Source organism: Scyliorhinus torazame, chromosome 3, assembly GCF_047496885.1.
Source record: "Scyliorhinus torazame isolate Kashiwa2021f chromosome 3, sScyTor2.1, whole genome shotgun sequence".
NCBI lineage: Eukaryota > Metazoa > Chordata > Chondrichthyes > Carcharhiniformes > Scyliorhinidae > Scyliorhinus > Scyliorhinus torazame.
The window spans coordinates 80,898,506-80,913,681 of NC_092709.1; the positions used below are offsets into that span (position 1 = coordinate 80,898,506).

Consider the following 15,176-nt stretch of genomic DNA (forward strand, 5'->3'; position numbering starts at 1 on the left):
TTTCTACTTTCCTTATATTCCACACAGGCTTCATCTGTTCCCAGCCTTTTAGCCCTGACAAATGCCTCCTTTTTGTTTTTGACGAGGCCTACAATATCTCTCGTTATCCAAGGTTCCCGAAAATTGCCGTATTTATCCTTTTTCCTCGCAGGAACATGCCGGTCCTGAATTCCTTTCAACTGACACTTGAAAGTCTCCCACATGTCAGATGTTGATTTACCCTCAAACATCCGCCCCCAATCTAGGTTCTTCAGTTCCCGCCCAATATTGTTATAATTAATAACAATAATTATAACTACACCTAACCTTTTTTGGACACGAAGGGCAATTTAGCATAGCCAATCCACCTAACCTGCACATCTTTGGACTGTGGGAGGAAACCGGAGCACCCGGAGGAAACCGACACAAACACGGATTGGAAACATAGGTGCATAAAATTCTCCTGGATGCAATTTAGAAACTCTTCTACCTCTCTGCCCTTTACACGATTACTATCCCAGTTTATATCAGAATAACTAAAGTACACCCATTTTAACGACTCTAGTTTTTCACCACTCTGCAATGTCATTGCAAATGTATTCCTACATATCTTTCCCACTAGTTGGTGGCCTATAGAATACACAGTGTAACGGTACCTCTACTATTTCTTAGCTCCACCCAAATAGATTCTGCCTTTGATCCTTCCAGGGATGCACGTCAGGTGGCTCTCCTCCCAGTCAGACCCAACACAGTAAATTTACTTGAGATTTGAAAAATGAATGAAAATTGTTTATTGTCACAAGTAGGCGTCAATGAAGTTACTGTGAAAAGCTCCTAGTCGCCACATTCCGGCGCCTGTTCGGGGAGGCTGGTACAGGAATTGAACCGTGCTGCTGGCCTGCCTTGGTCTGCTTTCAAAGCCAGCGATTTAGCCCAGTGTGTTAAACCAGTCCCTTTGGCCCAAAGAGCCTCCTAAAACCCACCCGAACACACCAGGCACCAACAGCACTAGAAGGAAAGAGGATGCCTGCGAACAAAAGGGGCAGGAATAACGGGCGAGCGGACCGGCGGCCCCACGAGGCGTGGCAGAGATCCAGGCGAACCAGGAGGGGGAAAGATTACCGACTCGAATGGTGGAACAGGAGCAGACTACGACCACCCCGCCCCCGCCCCCACCCCCATCCCCCCGCAACACGCAACAGGGGGACGGATGGAGGAACGTGTTGAAAAAGGAACTGACCGCCATGAAGGAAGTGATCAGGAGTGTCAGCAGCGATAGCCTCCCTTCAGCACATGATAGAAGGCCTGGGACGGAAGGTAGCGGCGCAGGAGAAGACGATCCTAGACCAGGAGAAAGCATCAATTGACCAGAGCGACAGGATTGTGGCTCTGGAGGCCGAGGCGAAGGGCCCAGGGGAACCTAAAAGGGAAGGTCAAGGACCAGGAAAATAGGTCCAGGCGACAAAACATCCAAATCGTGGGTCTGCCAGAGGGGATTGAGGAAAGGGACCCAATGGGCTACAATGGCCAAATGCTGGACAAGCTGGTGGGGAAGGAGGGCTTTCCTTACCCTCCCCCAGAGATGGACAGGGCTCACAGGTCGCTTCGGCCTCGACCCAAAACCGGGGAGCAGCCGAGGGCGATAATTGCGAAGCTGCGCCGATTCCGGGACCGGGAAAAAAATCCTGAGGTGGGTCCGTCAGACGAAGTCATGCTCGTGGGAAGGGCACAGAATCAGGGTGTACCAGGACATTGGGACAGACCTGGCAAAAAAGAGCCAAATTCAATAGAGCAAAATCGTCGCTTTACAAAAAAGGGGTGCGATTTGGCATGTTATTCCCTGCCAGACTCTGGGTGACATACCAGAGGAAAGAACATTACGTCAGCACCCTGGCGGAGGCCGATGAGTTCGTAAAAACGAACAAACTGGACGGAGAGCAGACGCGGCAGCGATGAAAGTGGCAGGGGCAGAGGACGAAAGGGAGTGAGAGTGGAGGACGGAACGAAAACAAAGACAATGATATGGACTATGTTTTTGTGCGAGACTGTGCTGCCTCGTTTTCCGGTTGGTCTCTTTTCTCAGTTTGAGGGGAAACAGTGAAAAGGGAGTGAGAATAGGAAAAGCAGGAAAAGTGGTGAAATAAAGGGTGGAGATGGGTAGGTAAAACAGGGCCAGGGCTAGACCAGCACTGGGCGGGGAGCCACCGTAAGGAGGGCTAGCACGGGAAGACAGACAGTAAGCGAGGACACAGCACACTTCTCTGGGCAGAGAGCACCTGGCCAAAAGGGGGGGGGGGGGGGCGGGCAGAGGGAAGCGGGGACGGGCAGAACAAAACGAGAACAAAAAGACAGATAAAGACAGGCAACGAGACAGACACAGGCCTCGGCAGGCATGGAGCAGGGCGAAGAACCAAGATGGCGTGCAAGCAGCCACTCGGGAGGACACCTGGGCAGAGGGAGATCCTGGAGTGCAGGGGCACAACCACGTGGCGTACACACAGTTGGTAGCCATGTTGGGTGCCCCCTGGGCGAAGGGAAACCCCGGAGCGCAGGGGCCCGCCCTCATGGCGTGAGCGCCGACCACGGCCATTTTGGACGGCCCCCTAACAAAGGGAAACCCCGAAGTGTAGGGGCGCATCCACCGGGTAAGTATGGGTGATCCCACAGGACAGGGGGAGGTCAGAACCCTCCCCCCAGGATTGTTACCTGGAACGTACGGGGACTTATAACGGTCCGGTGAAAAGATCGAGTCTTCGCCCACCTAAGAAGCATGAAGGCCAACATAATCTACCTACAGAGAGCACCTGAGGGAGAAGGACCGACTGCGGGTAAGGAAGGGCTGGGTGGGACAGACGTACCAATCATGTTACGGGACGAGGGCTAGGGGAGTAGCCATACTGATCAGCAAGAGGACGATGTTTACGAAGACCAAGACGGTTACGGACCCAGGGGAAACGGTACGTCATGGTCAGTGGCGTCCTGGAAGGGGCACCAGTCGTACTGGTAAATGTGTACGCTCCCAACTGAAATGACACCGAATTTATAAAAAAGACCATGGCGGAAATCCCCGACATTGGCAACACACGCCCACTGATCTTTTTTGGGGGGGGGGCGATTTGAATTGCGTACATGACCCACGGACCGACCGATCAAACCCCAGAGCAGGGAAAAAGACTGGCATGGCTAGGGAATTGGATTACTCATGGAGCAGATGGGGGCAGTGGACCCATGGAGGGTCCTACACCCGGGAGAAAAGGAGTTTTTGTTCTTTTTGCAAGTGCACAAGGTGTACACCTGTATCGACTTCTTTGCAGTGGGGAAAATCGGTGCTTCCAGGAATCATAGGAGCGGAATACTCCGCGATCACCATCTCCGACCACGCACCACATTACAGGGATGTGAGGTTGGAGATGGGCCGTGAGTAGCGCCCCGCATGGAGGCTGGATACGGACCTCCTGGCCGACAAGGCTATCTGCCAAAAAACATCGCGGGCCATAGGCGATCACGTTAATAACGACCAAAACTGGGAGGTCTCACCCTCCACATTTTGGGAGGCACTGAAGGCCGTGATTGGAGGAGAGATTATAGCCTAGAAGGCATGCAGAGATAGGGAAGAGAAGGCGGCCAGGCAGCAGCTGGTTGACTCCATTTTGGAGGTCGACAGAAAGTACTCCAAGCCCCCGACCGTAGAGCTGCTGGCGGAGTTGAAAAAGCTGCAAATGGACTTCAACCTGCTATCCATCAGGAAGGCAGTATACCAACTCCGCCAGACACGGGAGAACCTTCTACGAACACGGGGGCAAGGCTGGCCGCCTACTGGCTCACCAGCTGAGAAAGCAGGCAGCCACGAGGGAAATAGCGCAGGTAAAGAACAGCAGAGGCAGACTGGCATCAGAACCAAAAGAGGTCAATCAGGCATTCAAGACCTTGTACTGGAGACTGTACACCCCCGAGCCCTCCCGACGGACTTCTATAAAACATTTGTGCAAGCCCTGGCTCCACACCTAAGGGACATGTTCTCGGACTCGCTGGCAAGGGGCACTCTGCCTCCTACGCTAGCGCAGGCCACAATCTCACTGATACCCAAAAAGGATAAAGACCCGACGGAATGCGGATCATAGAGACCCATTTCGCTACTGAATGTAGAGGCGAAAATACTCGCAAAGGTCCTCGCCAAAAGGCTGCATACCAGAGGTGGTCACAGAGGACAGAATGGGCTTTGTCAAGGGTAGGCAACTCACTGCGAACATCAGGCGACTGCTGAACGTAATAACGACATCCCCAGGGGAGAGAACACCAGAGGTGATCGTCTCCCTGGATGCAGAAATGGCCTTCGACAGAGTCAAATGGAACTACCTCCTCGGGGTACTGGAACGGTTTGGGCTAGGAGCGGGATTCACCGCCTGGGTGAGACTCCTGTACAACGCTCCCAAGGAGAGCGTTCGTACCAACACCACCAGCTCTGAATACTTCTCGCCACAAAGAGGCACAAGGCAGGGATGCCCATTGTCCTCGCTCTTGTTCGTGCTAGCGATCGAACCCCTGGTGATTGCCCTGCGGGACGCAAAAAGCTGGAAGGGCATCCAGAGAGGAGACAGAGAGCACAGAGTCTCACTCTATGCGGATCATAGAATTTACAGTGCAGAAGGAGGCCATTCGGCCCATCGGGTCTGCACTGGCCCTCGGAAAGAGCACCCGACCCAAGCTCACATGTTCACCCTATCCCCGTAACCCAACACCCTCACTTTATCCCCGTAATCCAGTAACCCCATCCAACCTTTTTGGGCACTAAGGGCAATTTAGCAGGGCCAATCCACCTAACCTGCACATCTTTGGACTGTGGGAGGAAACCGGAGCACCCGGAGGAAACCCACGCAGACACAGGGAGAACGTGCAGACTCCGCAGACAGTAACCGAAATCGAACCTGGGACCTTGGAGTTGAGAAGCAACTGTGCTAACCACTATGCTACCGTCCTGCTCCCATATGTCTCGAAGCCGCAGGAAGGACTGAAGGCAATCATGCAGATTCTGAAAGAGTTTGGAACCTTCTCAGGCTACAAACTTAGTCTGGGCAAAAGTGAGGCATTCCCATTGAACCCAAAGGGGGGAGGGGCTGAGCTGGCAGGCACTCCCATTTAAAATGGCCCAGAACAAATTCCACTACCTGGGGATCCAGATAGCCCACGACTGGACACGGATCCACAAGTGGAACGTGACCAGTCTGGTGGAGAAAGTAAAAACGGACCTACAGAGGTGGGGCACACTCCCACTCTCCCTGCGGGAGTGCAGACGATCAAGATGAACGTACTGCCAAGGGTCCTCTTCCTGTTTAGATCCATACCGATCTTCATCCCCAAGGCCTTTTTCCAAAGCATAGACAGCTTAATCAAGGCATTTGTGTGCGTGTGTGTGGGCAGGGGAGGGGGGAGAGAGAACCCGAGAATTCCCAAACTGACACTGCAAAGGAGGAAAATCAAGGGTGGCCTGGCATTACCAAACCTACAGTACTACCAGTGGGCAGCAACGGCAGAGAGACTGAGGGGATGGGTAAACTAACCAAATCAAGAGTGGGTACAGATGGAGGAGGCATCCTGCAAGGAGATGACCCTCCGGGCCTTGGCTACTGTAGCACTCCCATCCTCCTCGGCAAAATACACATCAAGCCCAGTGGGCCCAATTTGAGGCAGCACATCGGGCTAACTAAGATGTCCCCATTGTGGTGTTGGGTGTTCTAACACACAGAAGAGCCAACACAGTTGCATATGGTACAACACTTGTTTATTTAAACTTGCTATTTACAACTTGGTCTTTGCACTCTGCACGTGGGGGGCTCCCTGCTTGTGGTGTTTCAACAGCTCTTTCATGCTTCCTTCTCCCCAGACCTACTGACCTCCAGGTGTCGTGCTCGTGCTTTTTATGTGGTTGGTGTTCTTGTCTGTGATTGGTTGTGGTGTTGTGTACTCTGATTTGCCTGTTAGTGTGTCCATCATGATGTGTGTGTTTGAATATCATGACATCCCCCCTTTTTACAAAGATATGTGCCTACGTGGTAATAAATATGATCGTGACGTGAGTGCATCTAAGAGTGTGTGTGTGTCGTGTGCAGCATGTGTCTATGACGGAACTATGTACATGGGGCGATGTCGAGTGCGTCACATGAATCCAGTTGTACCATAACATAACAGAAATGCGAACGAGAGAAGAAGAAAAAAATTTTGAACAGTTGTCCAGTCAGACGACATCTGGAACGATAAACAACAACAGGTTATCATGTAAAATTGTCCAACTTATTAAACATATGAACTGTATTATAAGTCCATTCTAATGGGTTTGCGACGAATTCGGGTTGACCGCCTTAAGGGTGGATCAAGAACCACCGGCTGCTGTGCAGGCATGGCCATGGGTGGCGATGGAAAGGGCGTGATGTGCGGCAGCTCCACAAAGTCATCCTCGGAAGCCTGTTGAGGATCTGGCGTGTTGTGTGGCTGTGAACGTGGAAGTCGGCGAAGGGCGCGCCGATTGCGGCGACGCACGGAACCATCCGGCATGCGAACCAGGAACGAGCGGGGAGCCACTTGTCGGAGGACTTCGGCCGGTGCTGACCAGCCACCATACGGTTGATGGACGCGTACTTTGTCTCCGGAGGACAGGGGGGGCAGGTCCGTCGCTCGTGTGTCGTACCGACCTTTCTGGCGATCACGCTGCAGTTGCATGTCCCGAAGAACCGCCTCATGGTCTGTTGTCGGTGCCAGGACGGAAGGTACCGTCGTCCTGAGGGAGCGACCCATTAGTAGCTGCGCTGGCGAGAGGCCCGTGGATAACGGGGCCGATCGATAGGCCAGCAAGGCAAGGTTAAAGTCCGATCCGGCATCAGCCGCCTTGCACAGGAGCCGCTTTGCGATGTGGACACCCTTTTCAGCCTTCCCGTTCGATTGTGGATGCAGAGGGCTGGATGTCACATGAGTGAAACCATATGCTGCGGCAAAGGACGACCATTCACGGCTGGCAAAACAAGGTCCATTGTCTGACATGACAGTCCTTGGAATGCCATGGCGAGCAAACGTTTCCTTGCAGGCCCCAATGACTGCGGACGACGTCAGATCATGGAGAGGCATGACTTCCGGGTAGTTTGAGAAGTAGTCTATAATAACAATGTAATCTCTGCCGAGCGCGTGAAATAGGTCAACACCCACCTTCGCCCAGGGGGACGTCACCATCTCGTGTGGTAGAAGTGTTTCCGGAGGTTGCGCCGGCTGAAACCTCTGACAGGTTGTGCAGTTGAGCACCATGTTGGCTATGTCTTCATTAATACCCGGCCAATATACCGCCGCCCGGGCCCTTCGTCTGCATTTTTCGACACCCAAGTGGCCTTCGTGTAGTTGACGAAGAATCATCTGGCGCACACTGTGTGGAATGACGATCCTATGCGATTTCATAAGGACCCCGTCTATATTGGTGAGATCATCTCGCACATTGTAAAACTGGGGGCACTGCCCTTTTAGCCACCCTTCCGTCATGTGGCGCATCACTCGCTGCAGCAGAGGGTCAGTCGCCGTCTCTGCGCGTATGTGGGCCAGACAAGGATCATCAGCTGGCATATTTGCTGCTGTCAGAGTCACGTGTGCCTCAATTTGACGCACGAACCCCTCCGCATCTGGTGGTGTGCTCACTGCTCGGGAAAGAGTGTCCGCCACTATGAGTTCCTTCCCCGGAGTGTAGATCAGTTCAAAATCGTACCTCCTGAGTTTGAGTAAGATGCGCTGGAGGCGAGGAGTCATGTCGTTCAGGTCTTTGTTAATGATGTTGACCAGGGGGCGGTGGTCAGTTTCGACCGTGAATCGTGGCAGGCCATACACATAGTCGTGGAACTTGTCCAGTCCAGTTAACAAGCCCAGGCATTCTTTTTCGATTTGCGCGTAGCGCTGTTCGGTAGGGGTCATGGCTCGTGAGGCATACGCAACCGGGGCCCATGATGACGTGCTGTCTTTTTGCAGGAGTACCGCTCCAATACCAGATTGGCTGGCGTCTGTTGAGATCTTTGTAGGGCGAGTCGCGTCAAAGAAGGCCAGCACTGGTGCCGTGACCAGTTTGTGCTTGAGCTCCTCCCATTCCTGCTGATGCGACTGGTGCCAGTTGAATTCCGTCGATTTTTTTACGAGATGGCGCATGTTTGTTGTATGAGAAGCCAGGTTGGGAATGAACTTCCCAAGGAAGTTGACCATGCCCAGGAATCTTAAGACAGCCTTCTTGTCAGCCGGTCGTGGCATGGCTGTGATGGCGCTAACCTTGTCTGCATCGGGACGGACCCCGGACCTTGAGATGTGGTCCCCGAGGAATTTCAGCTCCGTCTGGCCGAAAGCACACTTCGCACGGTTGAGACGCAGGCCATTTTGCCGTATGCGGGTGAAGACACGTCGAAGACGATGCATGTGTTCCTGCGGAGTGGTGGACCAAATGATGATATCGTCCACATATACACGTACCCCTTCGATGCCTTCCATCATCTGCTCCATAATGCGGTGGAATACTTCAGATGCCGAAATGATGCCGAATGGCATCCGGTTGTAGCAGAATCTGCCAAAAGGGGTGTTGAATGTGCATAGTCTTCGGCTGGCCGGGTCCAGTTGGATCTGCCAGAATCCTTTGGACGCATCCAATTTAGTGAATATGTTGGCTCGCGCCATCTCGCTGGTGAGGTCTTCTCGTTTTGGGATGGGATAGTGTTCCCGCATGATGTTGTTGTTCAGATCTTTTGGATCTATACATATACGGAGCTCGCCAGAGGGCTTCTTTACACAGACCATGGAGCTGACCCATGGCGTGGGCTCCGTGACCTTGGATAGGACCCCTTGGTCCTGAAGAATCTGCAGTTGTGCCTTGAGGCGGTCTTTGAGAGGCGCAGGAACCCTGCGAGGTGCGTGAACGACAGGGATGGCGTCCGGTCTGAGTCGAATCTTGTACGTGTGTGGCAATGTCCCCATGCCTTCAAAAACCTCCTGGTTGTGAGCGAGGAGGGAATGGAGATTCGCGTGGAACTCAGCATCCGGGAAGTCGGATATCTCATCTGGAGAGAGAGACATGATGCGCTGTACCAGGTGAAGGACCTTACACGCTTGTGCGCCCAGTAACGAGTCCTTTGATGAGCCCACAACTTCGAAGGGGAGTGTGGCCGTGTACCTCTTGTGAGTCACCTGTAGCTGGCAAGATCCTACGGACGGGATAACGTTCCCGTTATAGTCAACCATCTTAAGCCGGGATGGTGTGATGAGTGGTTTGACCTTCATGGCCTGGACTGCAGAGTAAGCAATCAGGTTGGCGGATGCGCCGGTGTCCAGACGGAAGGCGACGCGCGATCGGTTGACCGTCAGGGTGGCACACCACTCATCGTCTGGATTGATGGCATTGACCTTATTGACATCAATGACGGCAACTCTGAAGTCATCCTGGTCATCTGCATCACTTAACTGGAAGTCTTGATGCGTGGGCTGGACGGTCCTGACTCGTGTGCGAGGTTGTCGAGGATGCGCCGGATCCATGGGTTGAGCCGCACGACAGCGGGCTGCGTAGTGGCCTATCATGGCACATCTGTTGCACTGTTGGTATTTTGCAGGACATTGCCCTTTTAAGTGTAGACCTCCACACTTGCTGCACGTCATGACGTCACGGCGTTCGTTGCGCCACTGCGCATGCGCAGTGCGATCTTGCGGTGGGCGCGCCTGCGCAGTGCGTCCCTCGTTGTGGCCGTTATTCTTGGCGCGCACCTGCGCGGGAGACCGCGAAAAGCGCGGGAAGCGGCCGCTGTCGTCCGGGCCGTGGGGCGGGAAGAAATCGACGGCCTGGATGCGTTCAACGTCGTGGGCGGCCTGGCTTGCCGATTCGACGGCTGGGGACCCCCTCCGTGCCAACTCGGACGCCTGAAATCGGGCAAAACGGCAGGTCGCATTTTCATGGAGGACACAGGCTTCCACAGCAGACGCTAAGGTGAGGCTCTTTATTTTAAGAAGCTGCTGGCGTAGGCCACTGGAGGCAACGCCAAAAACAATCTGGTCCCTGATCATGGACTCTGTGGTGGTGCCGTAACCGCAGGACTGCGCTAGAATCCGGAGGTGCGTCAAAAAGGGTTGAAAAAGCTCCTCCTTACCTTGCAGGCGTTGCTGAAAGATGTATCTTTCGAAAGTTTCGTTTACTTCAGTTTGAAAGTGCTGGTCCATTTTGAGGATGACCGTGTCATATTTGGCCTGGTTTTCGCCTTCCTCGAACACCAGTGAATTAAAGACATCATTTGGGTGGGGGCCTGCGTAGAAGAGGAGCATTGCAATCTTCGAATCATCCGAGACATTCTGTTTTTCGGTGGCACGGATGTACAGGTCAAATCGCTGCCTGTAGAGCTTCCAGTTGGTGCCTAGGTTCCCCGTGACTTGCATCGGCTGCGGTTTGCCGGTGTGGTCCATGTCCAGAATGGCAGGTTGGTAGGCAGGTATCGATCCACTCCTGTACCATGTGGTGTTGGGTGTTCTAACACACAGAAGAGCCAACACAGTTGCATATGGTACAACACTTGTTTATTTAAACTTGCTATTTACAACTTGGTCTTTGCACTCTGCACGTGGGGGGCTCCCTGCTTGTGGTGTTTCAACAGCTCTTTCATGCTTCCTTCTCCCCAGACCTACTGACCTCCAGGTGTCGTGCTCGTGCTTTTTATGTGGTTGGTGTTCTTGTCTGTGATTGGTTGTGGTGTTGTGTACTCTGATTTGCCTGTTAGTGTGTCCATCATGATGTGTGTGTTTGAATATCATGACACCCATGGCTCCCATCTGCGGCAATCATAAATTCCAGCCAGCCATACTAGACACCCACTTCAGGAAATGAAGACGGGGCGGCGGAACTTATTAACTTTTGCATAGGGCACAGACTGGCAACACTGGACGAACTGACGGAGGAGCGGGAACTGCCGACAAGACAGGAAATGAGACACTTGCAAATAAAACACCTCCTCCGCAAAGAGACAGTAGGGTACCCCGGAGACTACACTACCTGATGACCACGGACAACGAGGAGGGGGGGGGAGGGGGGACTCTGTGGGAAAATGTATAGACAGCTACTGGACAGAGCCTGAACACCACTGGACGGAAATGGGAGGACAAACTGGGGTGGGGACTCTGGAGCGAAGCACTGAGCAGGGTCAACTCTACCTCCTCCTGCGTAAGGCTTAGCCTCATGCAGCTCAAAGTGGTGCACAGAGCACATCTGACCAGAACCCGAATGAGCAGGTTCTTCCCGGAGGGAGGACAAGTGTGAATGGTGCCAGAGGGGCCCGGCCAACCACACCCACATGTTCTGTGCCTGCCCAGACTTGTCGGGTTCTGGACAGCCATACCCAATTGCGGCAATCTTCGGGGTTTCAAAGCTACCAGAGCTACACATGGGGAAGAGGGCAGACGCCCTAGCTTTCGCTTCCCTAATAGGGAATCCTGCTCGGTTGGCGATCAGCAGCTCCACACACAGCTGCAGACTGGCTTGCTGACCTGTCGGAATTCCTCCATCTGGGAGAAAATTAAGTATGCCACCCGAGGGTCGGAGGAAGGCTTCCCAAATGCATGGGGGCAGTTCGTCGGCCTGTTCCAGAACTTGTTCGAGGCCAGCAACAACGAGCAAGATGGGGAAAGGGAAAAGATAGAAAGAGAAGGGAAAGCATAAAGGAAATAAACAGGGGGGGGGGGGGGGGGGAGAAACCATAGAAACACGCAACCTGGTGGGCAGCAGGGAGGGGGGGGGGGGGAAAGAGAGGAGAAAAGACACAAAAGGGAACAATGAGGGTGGGGCAAACGCCCCCCCCCCCCCCCAAATCATGGCAGAAGCACAGCCGAAGACGACGGGGGAAGAAAAGAAGGGGGGGGGGGGGGGAGAGGAAGGGGAGAGAGAAGAGAGGGGGCAGGGAGGTGGGGGGGCTAGGGTGTGGGAGGGACCACATGCCGAGCCAGAGGGCAGCAGAATGTAAATAGGGTAAATTAAGGGAAGGACAAGACAAACCGTTCTGTATAATACAGTAAATAAACACAGCCAACAATGCATATAACTGTTTATAAATTTAGAAAATGCAAATAAAAATATATATATTTTTTAAAAACCTTGCAAATGAAACAGTGGTGCTCGCTACTACTCAATCTCCAAAACCTCAATGAGCATGTGGAGTGGTTCGGATTGCCTACAAAAAGGGTTGAAAAATACTCCCCCCCCCCCGCCCCCCCCCTAATTGGCCTCGGTTTTTATTTGTATTAGACCTCTGCCAGATTAGATGGCTTTCGGACAGCGTGGGGAAAAAAAACTATTATGCACAAGGCATCACAACAACAGGCTGAATAAATGGTGTATTTTCCTGTCCATAGTTATTTGTATGCAAACCCTCGTCATTTCCCAACTTCAGTTCACAAGACACACCCTTGATTTTCTTGATCTTTTCTCGACTCAATTCTCCTCATAATAACTGATATTGTTCCTCAGGCTGTACCTGTAACCTTCAAAGTAGACTTGACCTATTTATCTCCTTATTTATTACCCTCTCAATCTCCAATTCCTTTCTAAAGCTGTTCAGCACATTGCTTCCCGGCTCCCTGCCCAAGTTGAACGGTCTACGTCGCACGGCGATGTACGAATAGGACCATAGAATTCCGACAGTGCAGACGGAGGCCATTCCGCCCCATTGAGTCTGCACGGATCCTCTGAAAGAGCACCCTACCTTGGCCCACTTCCCCACTCTATCCCTATAACCCGCACATCTACAACCCATCACTAAGGGCCAATCCACCTTATCTAAACTTGTTTGGACTGTGGGAGAAAACCCACACAGACACTGAGAGAAAGGGCAAACTTCAGACAACCACCCAAAGCTGGAATTGAATCAGGATCCTAAAACTATGAGGCAGCAGTGTTGACTACTGTGTCACCCTGAGGCAAATCTTCCTACGGTATCTCAGAATTCCTCATTCAGTCCGCTCTGATGAAAAAGTCAGCGACCCGAAACAATAACTGTTTTTTCCCCTCAACAGATGTTGCCCGAATTGTTTTAAGCATTTTGTTTTCATACCCTTCCAGTGCTTCTCAACCCCTTCAGCTCCCTGAACTGACAGAATGCATTCTCAGTGAATAAGCAAACTCCACTCTCTTGAGCTGATGTCATCCCTTTCTCTGGCTATTCTTTCAGTTGGAACTTGGCATAATTATAATAAGCTTTATCACTGTCACAAGTACGCTTACATTAACACTGCAATGAAGTTACTGTGAAAATCAACGAGTCGCCACATTCCGGCACCTGTTCGGGTACACAGAGGGAGAATTCAGAACGTCCAATTCACCTGACAGCACATCTTTCGGGACTTGTGGAAGGAAAGCAGAGAACCTGGAGGAAATCTACGCAGACACAGGGATGATGTGCAGAATCCGCACAAGACAGTGACCCAAGCAGAAATCGAACCAGGGACCCTGGTGCTGTGAAGCAACAGTGCTACCCACTGTGCTACCATGACGCTCATGTATCAAGTGTGACCTAAGCTTAAAACCCATATTCTATCCATCAGCAAGATCATTTCCTTCCACCTCCACATTTTCAACTTCCCCCTTCCTTCAGGTCCTGTGTATTCCCTGTCCACAGCTTTGCCCTACCCACTTTGGAATCTCTCCATGCCATAGAAACCTCCACCGCTCAGGTTTCTTTGCTTCTGACCTATTCACATCTACATTCTTCACCACAACCATTTGCAAGATGGTTTTCAGACACTTTGGTCATACTTTCTAGAACTCTCGTTCCATGGAACCCTTAACTCACATTATCCCTTTCCACCCGAAATCTGATTCAGACAAGTTTTCTGACATAAACACTTGAGTTTTTCTTCCCAGATCAGTATTCATTCATCGTGCAGTTTTAGGACATTTTCTATATGATTAAACATGCCATTCAAGTTCTTGCCGCTCAGTGTAGAACAATTGGAAAATAGTGATAAAATTATTTGTTTCCACGTGGAAAAAAAGGAGAAAATAACGATGAACTAAAAAAGTTTCGAGAGGCCTACATTAGTCCACCAATGATTCACGTGCAAAGTCTGTACCGGACTGCAGATCATTTAGTCACTTTATGGGGCAGAATACACTTTAACTCAATTTTACTTCATTGAACCAGAAATAACTGGAATTATTGCAACAACAGATTAGTTTATGGGGGTGGGATCGACCTCTTCTCAACTCAGTCCTTCAAATGCCGCGATTGTAAAACGAAAATAATTCCTGCAGAGGACAATTATAGGCACGTAACAAAGAAAAAAAAGGAGGAAAGATTAAAAACTGAGGTAAAGCCAGCTGATCGGCCAACCGGCTTCTGGGACAGCCTTCCTGGTAAAGAGTGTCTGGGCTGCGGACCCATCCATGCCTTGTCTAGGGAATGTGATCCTGAGGGGATGACACGTGTGTGCACAGAGCCTGCTGCTTGTATCGCCCTGAACCATATTGTTACATTTGTTACTGACAGCGCGTGGCTCCATTCACTCACCCAACCTTGGCCCAGATGTAGAACGTTGCCCGGAGCACGCACTCTTCCCCCTCCTCCAGCCACGTGCGCTCAACCCCCGCTGCAAGAACCAAAAGCGCTTAAAATTCTCTCACTGGGTCGTCTTACAAAGCCTGTGCCTTTATATTATAAAACATGTAATAATATATATTTGTTTTAGAATATCTGTCATTGCACAACTCAGGGACACCTGCTTCGATTCATACTGGACTTTTTCTTCCCGGTTTGCAAAGAGATTTTTTTTTTAAATGCGGTTTTACGACAGTTTTTGGACGCCCCCCCCCCCTCGACCTGTGACCTGCCGTATTACAAATATCGCCCACACTTCCACCCCGCCCCGCCCCCGCCAACAATACTATCCAGAGCGGTCGTGCGCCCTCTCTCGGCAGAATGCATGCATTGTATCAGCAGCGAACTAGGACTCCCTCTGCGTGAAGCAGAGGTGAATTACAGCTGTGCCTACTTTGTTCGCCAGCTGCTTCGGATGAGTACAAGGCCCATCATCCTATTTAAGAATCTCCACCAAGTCACTGAGAAACCCTCAAGAGTAAGTTTCCGGTTTGGGGAGTTTTCAGGCTCAATGTAGGGAAGAGTGAGCTCTTTGTATTACAGGCGGGGGACCAAGAAAGAAGGATAGGG

The 15,176-nt window shown here is 51.8% G+C and overlaps 1 protein-coding gene across 1 annotated transcript in view; it reads right to left on the reverse strand.

Moving 5' to 3' along the window:
- gar1 (GAR1 homolog, ribonucleoprotein) overlaps positions 1 to 14,788 on the reverse strand; it is a 28,913-nt gene extending 14,125 nt beyond the window's left edge. Inside the window, exon 1 of the mRNA XM_072495910.1 lies at positions 14,520 to 14,788. The gene's annotated coding sequence lies outside the window, so the exon portion shown is untranslated. The remainder of the gene's footprint in view (positions 1 to 14,519) is intronic.
- Between the last annotated feature and the right edge of the window lie 388 nt (positions 14,789 to 15,176).